This window comes from Scylla paramamosain, chromosome 23 (assembly GCF_035594125.1).
Source record: "Scylla paramamosain isolate STU-SP2022 chromosome 23, ASM3559412v1, whole genome shotgun sequence".
NCBI classification, from domain to species: domain Eukaryota; kingdom Metazoa; phylum Arthropoda; class Malacostraca; order Decapoda; family Portunidae; genus Scylla; species Scylla paramamosain.
In genome coordinates, this window is record NC_087173.1 from 9,372,986 (window position 1) to 9,393,438 (window position 20,453).

The following is a 20,453-nucleotide window of genomic DNA, read 5'->3' on the forward strand; positions in this document are numbered from 1 at the left end:
ACAAACTCTCGCAACACTCCAGCAACATAAGAGAGGGAAGGAAGTTAAAAAGTAAAGAAAAGAAGCTCAGAACCTCACAACACAAGAGAACACAAACAAAATCAGACAACAAAACCAACAACACAAAATCCAACAACACTCCACAAACCTTCCCATTATGACAGACGACCCACAACACGACCACAGATAACCACAACAACCCACAGATAACCCAAACGCCCACCCTCAGGCGCCCCCCAAGAAAAAAAAAATGAATAAATAATACAGCAAAAGCCCCCAGAAGCCACCCCACTGTTTGATAGTTTATGTAGAACAACAAAAATGTAAAACAAGGCGAGGTTATCACGACCTGCATCTCATCTCAGGTTAATTGGGGAACAGGAGGGACGGTGTATCGGTGACAGAGGCGAGGCAGGACAGGTAGAGGAGGAGGAGGAGGAGGAGGAGGAGGAGGAGGAGGAGGAGGAGGAGGAGGAGGAGGAGGAGGTAGGGAGGACAAGAGGGACTAAAGGTAGGAGATAACAGGTAACGAACCCTATGCGAGGAGAATACCTATGAGGAAGAGGAGGAGGAGGAGGAGGAGGAGGAGGAGGAGGAGGAGGAGGAGATGTTACCTGTCCTGCTCACCTGGGAGGGTCAGGGTTAGCGTTTAATTATATTTCACACACACTCACACACACACACACACACACACACAGACACACACACACACACACACACACACACACACACACACACACACACACACACACACACTGGTAGTACATATTTCTTTCTTTACAAAGGTGACAAAGCAGAGAGAGAGAGAGAGAGAGAGAGAGAGAGAGAGAGAGAGAGAGAGAGAGAGAGAGAGAGAGAGAGGAAGAAAATTAAAGTTAACTTGCATTTCCGCCTCTGCACTCACTCAATGCCCTGTCGATGTGAAACGGAAGTGACCAATTACTGTCCAGAAAGGAGGAGGAGGAGGAGGAGGAGGTGGTGGTGGTGGTGATGGTGGTGGGAAGAAGGGAAAGTTAACTGGAGAAAGTAAAAGGAGTGAGGGAAACGTTTACAATAAAAGATTTAAAGACAAGAGAATAGAAACTGTTAAATGGAAACAGGCCATGATAAAGAAAATATTTGAGTAAATGATAAATAGATAGACGACGTAAAAATTCAACATCTTAGAATGCGGAAGGGAGAAAAGAATATGCAGAGAAGGGTTAAAATAAAATACAAAATAAAACAAACATAAATAATAAATAAACATAAAGATAATAAGATAATAATAATAATAATACTACCACCACCATTACTACCAACAACAACAACAACAACAACAACACAAAAAGAAGCAGAAGAAGGATCTAAAACAAAAAAAAACAACAACACGGAAACACACACACACACACACACACACACACACACACACACACACACACACACACACACACACACAGCAGGATTAAGACGGAAAACCTTGACAACCAAACACGAGAGGAGACAAGAACACGCCTTGAGGGACGCCGCGGCACTCAAGAGAGGGAGAAAAACACAGAACGATAAACATTACGAGCTGAGCGGCAAACAGTCATGGTGAGAGAGAGAGAGAGAGAGAGAGAGAGAGAGAGAGAGAGAGAGAGAGAGAGAGAGAGAGAGGAGGGGTGGTGACTGTGGGAGGCTGCTTAGGGGCGTGGCTTGATGTGGCTTGGCGTGGCTTAGTGTAACATGCCCTAGTGGGGTTAGGATGTGGCTTGGGTGTAGAGGGGCCTGGGGAAAGTGTACTGGGTGTGGTGTGACTTGAGGAGGTCTTGGGGAGGTGTGGGGAGTGATGTTTGGGGTGTGCTGTATCTGGGAGAAAAATATTTTGGGTGTGGATTGGTTTGGTGTGGCGGTATACAGTGTAGTGTTGCTGTGGAGAGAAAATGGGGTGTAGAGAGACTTTGGTGATGATGGTAGGATGTAGCGCTACTGGAGAAGATTGTTTCGGGTGTTGAAAAGCTCTGGGGAGTGTACGTAGGAAGCTTTGGGGAGTGTTTGGGGTGTAGTGTGGGAGCTTGGGGGAGTATATGCAGGGTGTAGCATGACTTAGAAGGAATTTCAGAGATGTGGGGAGCTCTAAAGAGTGTGTATGGTGTGTGATGTGGCTCAGAGAAACATTCCTGGGGTGTGAGGACCTTGGGGAGAAGGTTTCTGGGGTGTACGGATGCTGGAGAGGCGAGTAGATTGATGGTGGGTGAGTGTCTGGTGTGTAGAGATTGGGGAGTGTGAGGTGAATAGGGAAGTTTGGGGAAGTGAATGTGCATCTTGGGGGAGGGTATTTGGGGAGAAAGGGTGATGGGGGGTAAGAGTAGATGAGGGTTGCTAGGGTAAGAGTGTCCGTGCAGGTGGTGGGGGCCGCGGTGAGGGTGTGGAAGGGTGGCGTGAGGGGCGAGGCGTGGTAATGTGGCGGGCAACAAGGTTTGGTCACGGTACACTGCCCTTACACAACTCCTGAAGCATTGCTGGCTGCGCTGGGACGGGTGCGTGGTGGTGGTGGTGGTGATGGTGGTGGTGTACTGGTAAAGGATTGTGGTGGTAGTGTACTAGTAGTGGTGGTGTATGGTTGGATGGTGTATAAGTAAAGGTGGTGGTGGAGTATGGAAGGGTGGTGTACTGGCAGTGATGGTGGTGGTGATGGTGGTGGAAAGTAAAAGCAAAGAAGACAAAGTTAAAAATTCCCTATAAGACACTTTTTTTCATTTATTCTTTTTCTTGTTCCTAGCGAAATTTTGGTTAATATTTCACTGATATTGTTATCCTTCGTTAATTTTCATAGCACTGAAAAAAAAAATGCATGGACAGAGAAGGAAAAAAATAAGGTTAATTTTTTCTTCTCTAAGCTACAGAACTATTTTAAAAACCGTAGTTGTCAAAGGATTGTAGGAAAATTTGTCCAGTAATGAAAGGATTAAAAAGAAAGAAGGCAGTAAAGAAAAGATAGGTGTATATACTGTTGTCAAGGTTCCCCTATAACTTCCTTGACGTGTGTGTGTGTGTGTGTGTGTGTGTGTGTGTGTGTCACCGAGCAGTAAACGACGTGCGAGGCGTGAGGTTCCCGTCATCTGAGTCTCCAGCGCCCGTCATCCACCTTTCAGAGCAGCGATTAGCCAATACCACCATTACTCAGCCACTCCCGCGCCTCTAATGGACGTCGTCTTTCAAATCCTCCCTCCCACATCCCTCAGTGTACGCCCACGCCTCCCTAACGCGCCCCTCTGAGACCTTCCCGAGCCGCCAGAAACACGGAGATGAGATACGGACAGTGAGATATTTAAACCCGTGTTCTCATGTGGTGAAACGGTTATTTCTTTCACCAGGACAGTTTCAAAGGCTACAGAGATGAGCAGTTGGGTTTTCATGAGTGTTTTTCCAGTAGATGATGTGGAATACTTGTTAAACTATCACTACAATCATGAAAACAGCTTTCAAAACGCTGGTAACTTTGGGTACATCCTGTTAGAAGCCAAGATTAATAAAATCACGAAAATTAATTATCGCTAGAATCATGAAAACACATCTGAAAATGCTAATAACTTTTGGTACAGCCTGTTAAAGTCAAGGCAAGAGATCAAGGCCACAGAGGTGATCAGCCAGGTTCTCATGGGTGTGTGATGATGAAGAGTACTCGTTAAACTATCACTAAAATCACGAAAACTATCACTAGAATCATGAAAACGCACTGGAAAACAGTAGCAAATTTCAATGCAGCTTGTTAGAAGTCAAGGCAAGACACACAAACCTTTACGAACACGGCACAAGAACAGACAAACGGAGTAGTGACCATTCTGACCATCCCCCCCACGTCCCGCCACTTCCTGGACCACACGGAGACCAGCACCGCGACCCTGCCAGTGCTGCATGACACACCACGGTAATGACGCAGCTTCTCCCCGCCCGGCAGCTGCGTTCAGACACCGCGACGCCGCTACGGGAGACGCAACGCACAGGAGCAGGAACTAGACCCTTCAAATGCATGAGTGAGTGCGGCGCCGGTCTCCAAACACTGGTGGGTAGCGCATCATAACAGTGGGAGGCAGTAGACCACATTCTGAAACACTTGTGCGCCTTACCTCCATTACTCTCATAAAGCTCTAGATGAAGATACACGGGTTTATAAGGGTGTTCTTATGATTCTAGTGGCAGATTAACAAGATTGCTACATTAGTAATAGGATAAACAGTCTTGAGAACCCTGTGATCTTTGAAAACAGTGATGGTGAGAGAACAAAGCTTTTCAGAATACGGGCCATTATCTCATCCACAGCAAAAGAGGACTTAAGACTGGCTCGATTTTCAGTTTGAGCTTGTCTCGCTTGCTTGTCATAGGCTGTAGAGGATGTTGTATGGATTTTTAAAGGTGTTTCTGTGATTCTTGGGATAGAGTGATGAGGATCCTAGTGTCAGTGAGGGGAAAAAAACCCTTCAGAACCTGACTACTCATCTCGGTGACCTTGAAAAAACACTCCTTATGAGAGAACGAATCGAGAGCACAAATCTAGGAATAAAACGAGACTAGTTGCCCGGTACTCCACCTTCCCGGTACACAGGTTGCCAGGAGTACCGGTAAGCAACCTAAGCTACCCACGTCACCCCATGTTAGGCTCCTCCCGGTACAGACAGCCGGGACAGTCCAGACGCGCTTGCCTCCCGTGGTCAGTCTTCGCCCGTGTGTGAAGATTCCTGCCCCGACGGAGGCGCCCTCGGGATAGCAGAAGCACTGATATTATCTGCATATTTTCCGCTCTGCCGGACGCACTCAGGACTCCCATCAGCTGACCTTGAGTGTTTCAGGGCTACGCTACCGTGATGGACTGGCGGGGACGGGGTTAGGGATTAAAGGGGAGGATTATTAAGTAAGTATGTGCCCTTTCCACTCTCAAGCTCCAAGAGTGTTCCATAAGAGTGTTCTGAGAGTTAATGTGATGGAATGGCAGAGGCATTAGACAAGATGAGGATTAAGGGACGGATTAGTAAGTGAATTTGTGCCGCTTCCACTCACAAGCTGCAGGAGTGTTTTGTGGGTTGAGTTAATGTGATGGAATGGCAAAGAGGTACTAAGACGGGGTGAGGATTAAAGGAAGGATTAGTAAGGGAATCTCTCTCTCTCTCTCTCTCTCTCTCTCTCTCTCTCTCTCTCTCTCTCTCTCTCTCTCTCTCTCTCTCTCTCTCTCTCTCTTCCCATGCCATTCACAACTTGCACGAGTATTTCATAAGTGTTTTGAGAATTAATGTGATGGAATAGCAAAAAGCTACTCCGACAGGGCGAGGCTTATTAAGCAAATCTCTCTCTCCCGCTCTCCCTCTCTCCCTACTCACAAGCTACAAGGCACAGTCATCCATACAAGCAAGAGGGTTGAGTTACCGTGATGGGATGAAGAGGTGTCAAGACGAGTCAAGAGTAAAGGGGCAGTTTATTATGTGAATTTCTTTCGACTCACAACCTTCAAGTCTCCCCTACGAGTGAGAGTTAAGTTACCGTGATGGAGCAGCGGAGGAGATACTAAGACGGGTCCAAACGATTAACTTGGGGTCAGATTATATTAAGCAAATCTCTCTCTCTCTCTCTCTCTCTCTCTCTCTCTCTCTCTCTCTCTCTCTCTCTCTCTCTCTCTCTCTCTCTGCTTCACCTATAGAAGTTTATGAATAAGTGAATAATATGTATACATTTTCAACGTTACAAGCTTCTTCAAAGATTAAATTTGAGACAATGTTTGATAATGTCTTCCCTTTCTCTTCCTCTCCACTCTTAAACTCTAAAGACTGGTCACCTCTACGAGTTCATAATTCAGTGCTACAGTTTTTAAGGTTTTTAGGGACAGGATTGTTTACTAATATGGGACCCTGAGAATTAAACTATCAAGCAAGTCTTTCCCCTTCCACTCACAAGCTGCAAGGAACAATCACTCCTCTGTGAATTTAAATGAGCAAGTATCGCAATACTTTTAGGCTCTTCAGGAAATCAGTCGTTAAATAAAGTAAGGTTCTCAGGGTAAGCAGTGAGAAACTCAAGGAGCTGTTCCTCTCTCACTTTCCCCGCCCTTGGTCACGAGTATTCTCAAATATCCGTGCGTCTTATCTCCACTACTTTCAGCACGCTCTAGTGGAAGGTACTGAGACTTCCAAGGGTATTTTCATGGTTTGAGTGAACAAGGATCGAGTTTACCAAGGATTTTGTACCATCATTGAGAAGAAAACACTTACGAGATCTTGAACACTTACGAGATCTTGACTATCACCTCATTGGCCTTAAAAAACAATTATAAAAAGACATGATTTAAAGAGTATCAAGAGAGAGATTTCAGGACACTTCGCAATACAGTTTCGGACTTGATATCACACTGCTTTAACCCTTTGGCTGCTGTGGTCGTCCCTCGTTAACCTTCCTGACACTGTAAGAATGGTTTGCGTGGAGACACAGGAAATATATCAAAGTGAGAAAATAAGTTAACCATTTTACTGCTATGGATATCCTTCACTATCCTCCTAAGCACTGTATACATTGCTTGCGTGGAAATAGACAAGAGAGAGAATACGAGGTTCATTTAATTTATGTTTTTCTTTTTTTTTTTTGATACATTTAAGAAAGTTTACTATGAAAATAAGTGTCTTGACAAGGTATTTGGTGATTAAAGGAAAAGTCTGTGTTAGTTAAAGGATTAATTTTGTCTTTATACGCAACGGAAATATTTATGAAAGCTTAAAACAAAAATAGTGACTAATTAATTATAGATATTGAAGGGAAAAATTTGTTTAGCAGTGAAGGGCTAAGGGACTAGCGCTCAAGTGGGCCTTTCTTCCAGATTTCTTATCCTTAGCTAGAACCCGTTACCCAAAAAGATGAGAGCTCAGAGCGTTTAAATATAAGAACCCTTGCACAGTTTCTCCCTACCTGCTTCTTCTGTATTCCCTCCCTCATTTGACTTAAAGTATTTCAAGAGGCAGGTATCAAGACACTCCTCACATTCTGGATAACCCTTTTCACTGTACTCCTCACCTGGTACCTTCATTGGATTTTTTCACACTCCCTTTTGTTGCGCTAGCCCAGAACCACTCTTACGTGAATAGAATTGCTACCACTTACTACATCATCCTTTACTTCCTCCAACCTTCCAAAATCGCATCATCCCTCCAACCGACCTCCAACCTCGTGTCATCCTCACTACCTCCAACCTTTCAACTTTTCAACCTCGCATGATCCCTCCAACCTTCCACCCTCACTTCTCCAACCATCCAATCACGCATCATCCTTCACTTCTCCAACCATCCAGCCTCTCATCATCCCTCACTCCCTCCAACCTTCCAACCTGCATTATCCTTCCAGTTTCACATCACCCATCCAACATTCCATACTGACATCATCTCTCACTCCCTGTAACCTTCCAATCTCACATCATCCTTACTCTCTCCAGCCCTCCAAACTCACATCATTCTCCCAACCTTCCAGCCTCGTATCATCCTCAGTCCCTTCAACCTTCTAGCCTCCCAACCATCCAACCAGTCCAGCTGCTCCCAGACACCAAACGCCTAGTCATCCTCACCTCTGCCTTGTTACTTCTTACCTCCGCCGCCTCAGCCACATACCTTCCACCCCTCCACTCCCCCCCACTCCTTATCTCCCTTATCTCCCTCTCTTTCCATAATTCTCAGTACTGCCTCACACACATAGCTATAGCCACCTCTACTGACCTTACTGCCTCGCCTTTTGAGCTTGTAGGGGGGAAAAAAGTGCTATTCTCTCCCCGGTGTGTTTTTCTCCTCTTCGTCTCAATCAGCGCAGAATCCACTTGGCGACCCGGATTTAGTAGCGGATCGGAATGTCAACACGGAAAGAAGCTTGAGCGGCACACGAGGCAACCCGCAGTTTATTATAATGAGTGTTGTGTTTTGCTTCGCGTTTTCGTTCGTTTTCGTTCATCGTGGTGGTCGAGACGCGCGGGAATGAATCCTGAGAGAGAGAGAGAGAGAGAGAGAGAGAGAGAGAGAGAGGATGCGGGTACATAAGATCACGCTACAAATCGAATGAGATGATTGGTCAGGTTACATTATTAAAGATAACACTGAGCTCTCTCTCTCTCTCTCTCTCTCTCTCTCTCTCTCTCTCTCTCTCTCTCTCTCTCTCTCTCTCTCTCTCTCCTAATACTCCAACAGACAATTTTATGATCGTCTTTACGCGTCACTGTAACGACTCAACAAGATGCTTAATTCTGCCACACATGAGTAAACACTTCATAAACGCACACACACACACACACACACACACACACACACACACACACACACACACACTAAAAAAAAAATCACCACTCCATTTGAAGCTTCGCAACAGTATTCTTACTTTTTTTTTTTTACTTTTTTGCATTTTTTTTCTTACTCTTACGATTCATTGAAGCAGAAACTTCTATTTTTTTACATGTAACTTCTTTACTTTTTATATCAGATGCTTGAGATTAAGTAATATATAAACACTTGCCTTACTTTTTTTTTTCTTTTTCACAACGGAACACTGAAATCTGTCCATTATTAGTAAAACAGAAAACGAAGTAGAGTAAGAACAACTTATTCTTTCCTAGAACATAAGCGTTTAAGAAATTATAAAAACTTTTTCTCGCTTTTCTCAACGAAACGCTTTGAAATCTCTCCCTTATTAGTAAAACAGAAAACGAGGAAGCAGCGGCAGCAGCACAACAGCACATTCTTTCCTAGTGCGCGTGAGGGAAGACTAAAGAGAAAAATAACAACGAAAAACAACGAAAAGAAACAAATGAACATCGCTCCCTTTGAACTTAGGCACTAGAAGACCTTGACTCAACCCGCTTTAGAACTACAAGAAAAAAAATGAATAATATTACGAGAAAAAAGTTCTTGTATATATCATGGCATTTACGGGGCAGCCAGGTGAGGTTAATTATCCAGCAAGGCGTGCAGGTAAGGTTGCATCATCGGCACGCCGCGAAGGACGTGCAGACCCGCGCCCCACAACGCGTCCGTCATGCTCCTTAGCGCCCGTCATGGCTACACACGCTCATGCCCACACATACTGCTACACTGCCACGGACCTTCACACTCGCGCCACCCAGCCAGGCTTCACACTGTGGGATTCTGCTACATAACTAAACATTGGCAGTGACACTTGTTATCATAATAAAATGTACTACCACTACTACTACTATTACTACTACTACTACTACTACTATTATTACTACTACTACTACTAAATACTGCTACACACTTACACACTCACGCCACCCAACCAGCCACGCTTCACTCCTACATGCTACATGACTGAATTTACTTAGGGAGTGATACTAATTCTCACTTTAAATGCTATTACAGTACCACTACTACTACATAACCAAATAAATCAATCACACTCACTCTCACTCTAAACTGCCACATATCTAAACATTCACACTAATCATAGTTGCACACTAATATACACTCTACTACACATTCCCATACACACTGAAATGTATACCCACACACACTTATACAGCCGTCATACTGCCACATGCTTTATACTGTACCACATTCCCATACACACATCACCCACATTAGGAAATATCATTACTACACGTCCTACCACACACAGGCTATTCACGCTTACACAATGAAGCACATTACTACATACCCAGCCGCACACACACACACACACACAGATTCACCATTCAGTCTTACCTCTCACACTGACATACTACTAAAGCTCAAACACACACTTACACCGCCTCTCGCCGCAGCTGTGTCTTGTCCCTCCGCGCAAGAACAACACTGGTGACAATTTGTTTTACCTTTTGTGTTTCTTTCGTTGTTGTTGTTTTGGTTTCTCAGCCGCTCTTTCCTCCTCTTTGGCTTCACTAATCCTTGTCTGCTTTTTCGTTATTGCTTTCCTTTGAGTTATTTTGTGTTTCGTGTTGGATGAAAAGAAGATCAAGAGAATAAAACTACTGTGAAATAATTATTCCAATCCATGGGGGAGCATATCAGTTGTTGCTTGTTGTTAGGGAAAAAAAAAAAAGGGAACAGGAAGAAAGACTAAAGAAAGTGGTATTTTTTTTATCTGGGAATATTTTGTGTGAGGCGACGAATAAAAGAAAAGGAAAAAAGAAAAAAGAAAATTTGTTACCAAGTATTCAAAGGATCAAAAGTTAAAAAGTAAAAAGAGAAGTATATATAGGTGAAAAAGATTGCCAGCACCTGAATCACACACCTGCCAAGCCCACGTATATTAATTGCCATCAAGCGTTAGAATAAGTCACGAAAAGGCAAGGAACAGAAAGTTGTAGCGGGAAGGTGTAGCGATGCATGGGTTCATAGTACACACCCATAGCAAGCCACACGTGTACCTTCCCTGCCCAAGTGTATTTTGGTGCTATTAAGTTTGGCGTTAGTGTAAAAATAAGTTAAGAAAAAGTAACGGAAAGGGAGGGGGAGAGTGTGTAGTGCTGTATGGGTTCCCAGCTCACACCCGTACCCAGCCACACACCTGCCGCCCTGGCCACGTGTATTCTGGTGGTGTGCTTGGTGTTGAAGTCACGAAAAGGATAAGGTAAAGAAAGTTAGTGCTACAGAGTGGTAGTTATGGTGTGGCGGTGTTAAGTTTCCCAGCACACCTGCCCTGGCTACACATCACACGGCCTGCCATGCCTCAACCCACGAGGCTGAGGGATCGGCCAGCGGGTATCGGCTAGGGCAAGGGCGCCGCAGGGGACTCCCATCACACGCATCCTATGGGGGAATGGAGGGAGGCCACAGGGCTGACCGCGGATGTGGTAATAAAAAATACGAGTATCTTTTTTTCTTATATCGTTTTTTCTTTCCCCCTTTTCTAAAGCATGTGTGTGTGTGTGTGTGTGTGTGTGTGTGTGTGTGTGTGTGTGTGTGTGTGTGTGTGTGTGTGTGTGTGTGTGTGCAGGACCCCCACAGTGCACGCTATTCTCTGGGTGTCTCGAAAAATAATAACTTTGACCCCATAAAGAATATATATATATATATATATATATATATATATATATATATATATATATATATATATATATATATATATATATATATATATATATATATATATATATATATATATATATCGTCCCTTTTAAACAAAACGAGAAAATAAATGAATAAATAAACGAACACAGCACAAAATTCATCAAAATAATCCACAAACAAGACAGTAATCCACAAAATCGTCACTTTTTGAGCTCTTCATAATCGTCACACGTTCAAAAACACACAAAATCCTTCCTCAATCCTCATGACATCCTTCCCTGGGGGTCCCGCGGCGGCGCCCTCCTGCCGGGGAACCCCTGGGACGTGAGTTATGAGCGTCACCCAAAGCACGAAGGGAACGGAAGGCTGGGGCCGTACCGAGGTGTGACGGCCAGTGAAGATGCGTGCTGGAGCGGCCGAGTACGTCCTCCCACACAGACGACCCACGGAACACTGAGCTGAGAGTCTCCTCACTCCTCAGCCTCGCCACCCGCCCAGCTTCTCTGCGCCAGCCACCACCAGATAGTCAACCAACCTAACGCTGCTCTGGCTATCCCGCTCCTCTGCCTTCCTAGGAACTTCACTGACTTACATCTACTCCTTCTCTTACTACTACTGCTGCTACTGCTACTACTACTACTGCCACTACTACTACTACTACTACTGATGTTTTTTTCCTTCTTTGTCCTCACTTTTTTTCCTCTTCTACAGTTCTATTCTTCTTCTTCTCCTTCTTCTTCTTTTCATCCTCTTCTTTCTTCTTTTTCTTCTTTCTTCTTCTTCTGCTTCTTCTTCTTAATTTTCTTTTTTTCTCGTCTTTCTTCTTCTTCTTCTTCTTTTTCTTCTTCTCCTCTTTCTTCTTCAGCTTCTTCTTCTTTTTCTTCTTCTCCTCTTTCTTCTTCTGCTTCTTCTTCTTCTTCTTCTTCATCTTCTCCTTCTTCTCCTCTTTCTTCTTCTTCTTCTTCTTCTTCTTTTCTTCTTCTTCTTCTTGTTTTTTTTCTTTTTTTGCGTGTTATGTTTTAATCCTGGTCTTTTCTGCTCTTTTCCTCACTTCTCCTCTCCTACAGTTCTACTCTTCTTTTTTTCTTCTCCCTCTTCTCCTCTTTCTTCTTATTATTATTATTATTATTATTATTCTTTTCTGCTTCTTCTTTTTTCTGTTTCTTCTTTGTTTTTCTTTTTCTACGTGTTATGTTCTAATGCTGATCTTTTCTTTCTTTTTTTCATTTTTCATCCTTCTTCTTCTTCTTTTTCTTCTTCTTCTTCTTCTTCTTCTTCTTCTCTTCCTTCGTCTTTTTTTCTCTTCCACCATCTCAAGTTCTGATGCATGATCTTATGTTATGATGTTCCGTTTTTCCTCCTCCTCCTCCTCCTCCTCCTCCTCCTCCTCCTCCACAACCACCACCACCACCTTATTATCTCTTTACCAAGTAGTTAGAGTTGCAATAAGTTCCAAAACAAGCATACAAGGACCAGAAGGTTTGTTGGTGTTTGGTTAACGTATGTAATTCTTAGTAATCTTCCCACTCCTCCTCCTCCTCCTCCTCCTCCTCCTCCGCCTCCTCCTCCTCCTCCAGTGGTATCAAATGTTTACTTGGAACAGTCGCTATTACCTTAAAGTTTATAATATTATAGTTCTTCTTTAATTACTTTGAGCTGGAGCGTCTAGACATGATGATGATGATGATGATGATGATGATGATGATGGTGATGTTACAAGATTTAAACTGTGACGAGGCGAGTTTGTGTTAGTGGGTGTAATGTAGTGATGGTGACAGTGATGGTGGTGTTAAGAGAGGATTTTAGTAGTGTGGATGGTGATAGTGAAATTAATGGTGATGCTAGCGAGAAAGGGGTTGCTAGTGATGAAAGAGAGAGAGAGAGAGAGAGAGAGAGAGAGAGAGAGAGAGAGAGAGAGAGAGAGAGAGAGAGAGAGAGAGAGAGAGAGAAAGAGAAGGGGGGGGTAATAATAGTGCTGAATGGGCTGGTTGTAACGGTAATAATGATGCAAACAATAACTGGAAGCTGGGGTGGTGCTGGGTGCTTGTTATTGTGACGGGTGTAACAACAGAGGAGGAGGAGGAGGAGGAGGAGGAGGAGGAGGAGGAGGAGGAGGAAGAGGCAAGCAGCACCAAGGTTATACCAACAGCACACTCCTGAAACGCATCACATTCTAAACAACACATGAAAATCTCTCTCTTTCTCTCTCTCTCTCTCTCTCTCTCTCTCTCTCTCTCTCTGACGTAAAAAAGAGGAAAAATCAAATATAGTCAATAAAAAAGAAGGAAGAATAGGAAGAATACATAAACAGAAAAAAATGGAGATGTGTTTAAACTCTCTCTCTCTCTCTCTCTCTCTCTCTCTCTCTCTCTCAAGCTTCACGTAGGACTAAGGCTTTAGATGGATGATGCGGGAAGTCCGTAGCTCAGTTTGAAGGTCATAAATGCGTCTGTGTGTGTGTGTGTGTGTGTGTGTGTGTGTGTGTGTGTGTGTGTGTGTGTGTGTGTGTGTGTGTCTGCAACGCAAATTATACCCATTACCCTCAAGGAGAAGCCGCGAGGGAGGGACCTGACGCCTCTACAAACATGGGAGGTGGTCTCTAGGCAACGTCAGGAGGAGGAGGAAGAGGAGGTGGAGCAGGAGGGAGAGGCACAGACGTCTTCTTTCACTGCACTTGTCTAACGCTTCAGCCAAAAATCTGTGTTATCTGTGCAAGGAGACTTAATAGAAATTGTCCTCGTCTTTGCCTAACACTCGTGCATATTCTGGTTGGGAGTGAGCGATGATGCAAAGCTGGAGGGTTAGAAGGTCGAAGGAAGTGAGAACGATGGAAGGTTGGGAGGTTGGGAGTGAAGGATGGTGCGAGGTTAGAGTGTTGGATGGTTGGAGGGATAAAGGAGTCTTGTTCGTGTCTTTGTCTAACACTCTATTGAGTTAAGTGGTTTTCAGAGGCGTTAGTGAAGAAGACTAGTTTTTGAGCACGCTTCTGTCTAACACGTCTGTAAGCTCTACGAGGCGTTACTGAGAGATTTAAAAGACTGGTTCTTGTGTGTCTCTCTAACGCTTCTGTGGATTCAGAGGGTGGTTTCTGAGGGACGCTGCTGCAAGGAGACGCAGAAGAGAGTTAATTCTCCCCACGCCTCTATCAGGAAGTTCATAACCAGTACTGCCTCAGGTGGAGACGCTGAAGATTTTTTTTTTCTTGCTTTTCATTTTCATTTTCTTTTTTTTTTGACAGATTCAGAGGACTAATGAAAAAAAGGCATTTCCTTTCCCAAACACACATAAAAACAGGACAAGGATTCTATTTATAGATCTTGAATTTGATTGATGGTAAAACAAAATAACAAAGAAAATTATTGGCAATGCACACACACACACAAAAAAAAAACAAGACGAAATGAGATGAGCTACGTATCCTATTTATAAACTAGAAGGCATTTCACTACTTTTCTTCACTGATATCGAAAAAGAAATCAGTGTAGGAAACAAAAGCATATCAGACAACAAACATTAACTTTTCTGCGATTAGTCACCAACAAGAAACCAAGACATCTTCCTCCTCTTCCTCCTTCTCCTCCTCCTCCTCCTGCTGCTGCTGATCTTGCACGCCACCCAGGACACAAGATGCCTCAGGGAAGACAAACCAGCATAAAAATGTCACTCATGCTAATCACCTCCGCCTCCCCGTTAGATTAATAGCGGCGTGCCTTGCGAACCACCATACGTCAGGGAGCGTCATGACTGCAGAAGAGTGGCGAGGCGGATCAAGCTGTAGGACGCGCAGGTGTTCAGGCAAAAAAAGGTGATGCTAGTAGTGTTAGTGATTTAAGTGTACGAGGGAATTACTGAAACCTGTAGTAATTAAAAGAAAAAAAGTGGGGGTGTGGAATTTGAGTTAATGTTACGTGGTGAGGAAGTTTCACAGGTGCAGGAATGTTTGTGTTGTTGTTGTTGTTGTTGTTGCTGTTTTTTGGTTGTTGTACGCTAGTGAATGTGAAGGAAGAACGTGCAGTAGCAGACGTGTTGGCCCTTTCGTGTCTTAGTTTCAGAAAGCGAAAAGAAAATTAGCAGATTGCAGTCTTAATTGTTCATTTGTTCTGAGCCAACCCTGTAAAACTTCTCATCTCTAGCTAGTTATCTACCGCCCACCTATTCCAAGCCACCTTACCGAAACAAAAAAAAAACTTTCTCCAATTCATCTAATTTTCTTTAAGCTGTCCATTCATCCCAAGACAACCTACAAAAAAAAAAATCTATACCTCTCTTTAGTTAATTTTATGTGGGCCGTCCATTAATTCATTATAAGCCAACCTAGCAGACATTACTATCTACGTCTCTTTATCCTTCTGTGGGCTGCCAGTCTGCTCAAAACCATCCTGGCAAAACTTGTATTCTTGTCTGGTTCTCAGTCTGCCCTACCCTCCTTTACCCTCCACAGGTTGTCATTCCGTTACTGTAATTGTCCGCTTCTTGTCTATTCGCCGCATGACTTAGCAGATAGTTGGGTAGTAGAAGAAAGAGACAGCAGGAATTAGTAGCAAGATTAAAGAGCGCATGTTCATACTTATGTTATCCTATGCTCAGCACGCCCCGGCACATCGTGATCTCAAGACTCGCCTCACACACTTCCAGGAGCGAGCAAACCACCTCCTGAACCTAAAAAACGGCCACAGAAACCTTGAAATACTAGCAAGAAAATAATTAACAGAGAACCTCAAGAAACGAATTAAACCCCATTTTAAACCCAAAAGAACCCCAAAGAAACCTTGAAACACAAACAAGAAAACCAGGAACAAAGAATCACAAGTAGAATCTAAGTAACAAACGCCATTTCAAACCCAAAAGACCCTCACAGAAACATCTATAAACCTCACAATACGAAAACCAGGAAGAAGGAAGAGGGACACAAAAGTTCAACCCCAATAAATTCAGAAAGCAGTTGTAATTTATCTCTCGGAATGAAGGGCGGACTAAATCATTTGCCGTCCTATTAGTTGCAGGTACATGTTCCGGAGTCCTTAGCGGGTTGCTCTCTGACCCCGCGTGTTCCTGGTCGCTGCTGATTATGCTTGTTGTAGCTTTTCCCTGACAACGCGTGGCTGATAAACCAAATATATAGCCCGTATTCTTAAACGCTTCGCTCTCTCATTCTCTCTCATCAACACTGTTTTCAAAGCCCACGTAGATGTTTGCAAAAGCCACGTAGATGATCAGCCGTGTTTTTATGATTTTTATTCTTGCCTTAGAAATTGTGGAATCGTTGCTAAACTAAATATATGGCCTGTATTCTTAAACGTTTAGCTCTCTCAGCTACGTAGATGATTAGTCGTGTTGATGTCAGTGTTTTTTGCTTTCCAGGTTGCGGAATCTTTGCTTAACTAAATATATGGCCCTCATTCTGAAAGGTTTCGGTCTCTCAATCTCTCTCATCAGGACTTTGCAAAGGCCACGCAGATGATAACTCGTGTTCTTGTGAGAGTTTTTGTCATACCAAGTTGTGGAATGCATGATAAACTACCACTAGAATCATGAAAATACTGGAAAGTCCTATTGCTTCTACTAGAGGCTTTCTCTTGCACTGGAAACTTTGAATGTAAGGAGTAAGATGAAATGTTTACAAATAAGGCTGTATATTGTGAGCCTCCATGCCTGAGTTAGGTACACTTAACTTTCTTCTTATATGAAAAAAATAAAACGAAGTAATAATGTAGAAGACAAGGTGACGGAAGTTTATAAATAAGTATTAATAAGGTTGTGTATTAAGAGGCTTTGTGGATTACGTCATGCACTTAGCCTTTCCTCTTCCTTCTCACACGACGCAACAAAACAGAGTAATAACGAAAAGATGTAGGATCATTTTAATTATTTACTTTGTGTTGATTTTGTGAGTGTGGTAGATGTTTTTTTGTATGTCTACCTTACTTTCTTTTGTGTTTGATGTTTTGATAAATTTGAAGTTGAGGAGATATCTCGACGATCTTAATTAGTATTGGTTTTGACAAGTGTATGTATGGTGGATGTATTAGCATATTCAGCTTTTCTTTCGTGTTTGGTATATTAATAAAGAAAAGGTGAGGGAATATCTTGATAATCTTAATCAATTACTTAGCGCTGGTTTGGTGAGTGTGGTAAATGTTTTAGTATATTTAGTTATCTTCCTTCCTATTTGATGTATTAATAAAGGTAAAGATGAAAGAATATCTTGACAATCTTAATTAATTACTTGGTGTTAGTTTTGTAAGCGTGGCTGTTGTTTTAATATGTTTAGCTTCTCTTCTTTCGTGTTTGATGTATTGATAAAGGTAAAAGTGAGACAGTATCTTGACAGTCTTAATTAACTACTTACTGTTGGGTTTGTGAGTGGGAAGAATGTTCAAGATTTTCCCCGGAGCACGTAAGTAGGAAGCAGTACATTCCACTCTCTTATTCCACTTGTGCTTAACAAATTAATAAAGGCAAAGTTGAGGGGAAATCTTGATAATCTTAATGACTTACTCAGAGACAGTTTTGCGAGTGGATTAAATATTCAAGATTTTCTCCAATGCAAACGCACGCAAGTAAAGACAATACACCCCGACTTTCTTCTTTCTTACTTGGCAAAATAGTAGATGAAGGTCTTGATAGTATTGTTACTTATGCAGTGTTAGTTTTTAGGATTGATATTTAATATTTTCTCCAACACTACCAAACTTACACAAAAATAATACACTCGACTTCCTTCTTTCCTTCGTGCTTAACAAAATAGTAAAGATGAAGGACAATCTTGATAATCTTAATTACTTACTTACGCGGTGTTAGTTTTTAGGATAAATATTAAAGATTCTCTCCAACTCGAACTTAAGTAAAAAAAATATATAAATAAATAAATAAATAAATAAATACACTCAACTTCTTTCATTCGTGCTTGAATAATAAAGTGAAGAATGAAGGACAATTCTGACAACTTAATCATTTACTGTGTTACTTTATTGAGTGGGATAAATATTTCACTTTTCTTCAGCGCAAACAAACACACATAAATGTTTTTCTCTCTCATGCGCGATTCATAAATTTTAAAAGAAAAGATGGCAAGTAGACTTAACAATTTTTTAGAGCATTAGTTACTTGAGTTTTGTGAGTGAGGTAAATATTCCCTTTTTTTTTTTTTCTTTCTCCATCACACACAAACAAAACAAAATACAGTACATGTCACTTCCTTCACTCGTGCGTGCTTAACAACATAAGACAGGAAATGATGGTACACAATCTTAATAATTTACTCATAGCATCAGTTACTTATTTTTGTGACTGGAGTAAATATTTCTACTTTTTTTTAATAGACACACAAAAAATATGCACAATTTACTTCTTTCTTTCTTAAGTGCACCACAAAATAATACAAGAAAAATTGCAGACAATCTTAATAATTTACTTAGACCACCAGTTTGCTTCGAGAGCGACGAAAAACTTTTCTACTTTTCTTCAACACGTACAAAAGAAATAAAAAAAAAATTACATTCCACTCTCTTCTTTCCTTCGTGGAGAACAAAATAACAAAGGTAAAAGATGGCAGGCAGTCTTAATAATCTACTTAGACCTTCAGTATATTTTGTGAGTCTAGTAAACATTTCTACTTTTCTTCAACACACACACACACACACGAAAAAAAAAACTACATTCCACTTCCTTCTTTCCTTCGTGCAGAACAAAATAAGGAAAGGCGGAGAACGACATTAACGACTCACTTAGTAGATGAGTTAGTTTTGTGAAGGAGGTAAGAGTTTTTGCTTTCCTTCAACAAACTCGCAAAAAAAAAAAAAAAAAACATAGGTAAAAGGTGAAGGCCAATCTTAATTACTTCGTGTTAATTTTGCAAAGTAAACATTTCTCCTTCCCTCAGTACGCAGGACAAAAAAATAGGTAATTGGAAGGGGCGCTTTGAGTTAATTAAAGAAAATACCTACGTACTATGCACCTGACAGAATAATTAAACACCTTTCCTGTAATACAAAAAAGCAAGTTCAAGGAATACTAGGAAACACACTGATTAATTGAGAAAACCCATGTTACCTGTCCCTCTCATCTCTCTCTAACACTACAGTAAGTTAAATGAAAGTGACTGTAGAAGGAATAAAAGCTTTTCTCTTCTCAAATACAAATTCGGGAAGAAATACTAAGAAACAGACTGATTAAATCGGAAAGAATACCTGTATCATTTACGTTGCCTGTTCTACCTTTACCTCCCTTTTAACTACTACTGACATTCACTGAAAAATATATCTATAAACTCAACTCTTTCGCTGTTATTTGGTACATCTTTCCTTAATCACTAACCACTTTGGGACTCTTATTCTCGTTTTGCAGTTAAAGCCAAACATTATACTAGCTAGAAATTGAAAAAAATATTCTTTTCATGAGTTTCTTTCTTGTATTGCTTATAAAGATTTCATACATTGCTTCTAATGCTGTGAAGTGTTGCATCTTGCAGTGAAAGGGTTAACAGATCAGCTGAAAGCAGGGAAATAAGGTTCAAGAAATAATAAAAACACGTTAATGAGTTTATCTTACCTGTTATTATTTATCTCAAGTTAAGACAATACCTTTATACTTTACAGATGAGTTTCCATACCATAAGATAAAATTCGTCATGTTACTACAAGTTCATCAATTTCAAAAACATTCCAAGGGCCTCTTCTATCAATTATATCATATGCGCTCTTAAGATCTTTAAGAAACACAAGGGTACACATCAATACATACAAAAAAGAAAGAATCTCTAACCTGTCCTCTTTACCTTCACTAATTATGTTTATCCACACACTCCACCTCACCCTAGCACTCTTCACACTCCACACTTCACCTTTACCTCAACAAAATACAAAAAATACATCTTACAGTACCTTTCTCCCTTACCTCTTTCCTTAAAACTGCTTATCCACACACTTCACTTCACCCTACCACTCAGTGCTTCATCCTCACCCTAACTTAACTAAGATACAAAACAATACCTCTTAACTATCCTCCTCCTTAAATCTTTCTCTAAAACTATCCACACACTACATCTCACATTCCTCACCCTACGACTCCACTCTCACCCTCACCCTAACTTAACTAAAAATACAAAGCCTTACCTATTGTCCTCCTTACACCTCTATAACCACACACTGTACCTCACCTTCTTCCTTCTTCACCCTCACACTAACTTAACTAACATCCTCAGGCCCCAGAAGAAGGATGCTCCTCTACTGTGCCTTCTACATCGACTTCTACACCACCCAGGTAAGTGACAGGTTGATTAGTTGGCCTTGATTCCCAGGTACACACGTCGAGGAAAATAAATGCTTGAAAATAAATATGTGTAAAGATAAAAGTGCTAGTTATAGATTATGTAGCGAGGTTGTTAGTGGCTGGTGTCTATTATATAAGGTGGCTAAGTGGTGGAAGAGGAGATAGGTAGGTGGGGGACAG

General features: G+C 41.8%; 1 long non-coding RNA gene across 1 annotated transcript in view; it reads right to left on the reverse strand.

Moving 5' to 3' along the window:
* LOC135112119 (uncharacterized) overlaps nt 1–11,515 on the reverse strand; it is an 18,318-nt gene extending 6,803 nt beyond the window's left edge. Inside the window, exon 1 of the long non-coding RNA XR_010274068.1 lies at nt 11,382–11,515. This is a non-coding gene — a long non-coding RNA (uncharacterized LOC135112119). The remainder of the gene's footprint in view (nt 1–11,381) is intronic.
* Between the last annotated feature and the right edge of the window lie 8,938 nt (nt 11,516–20,453).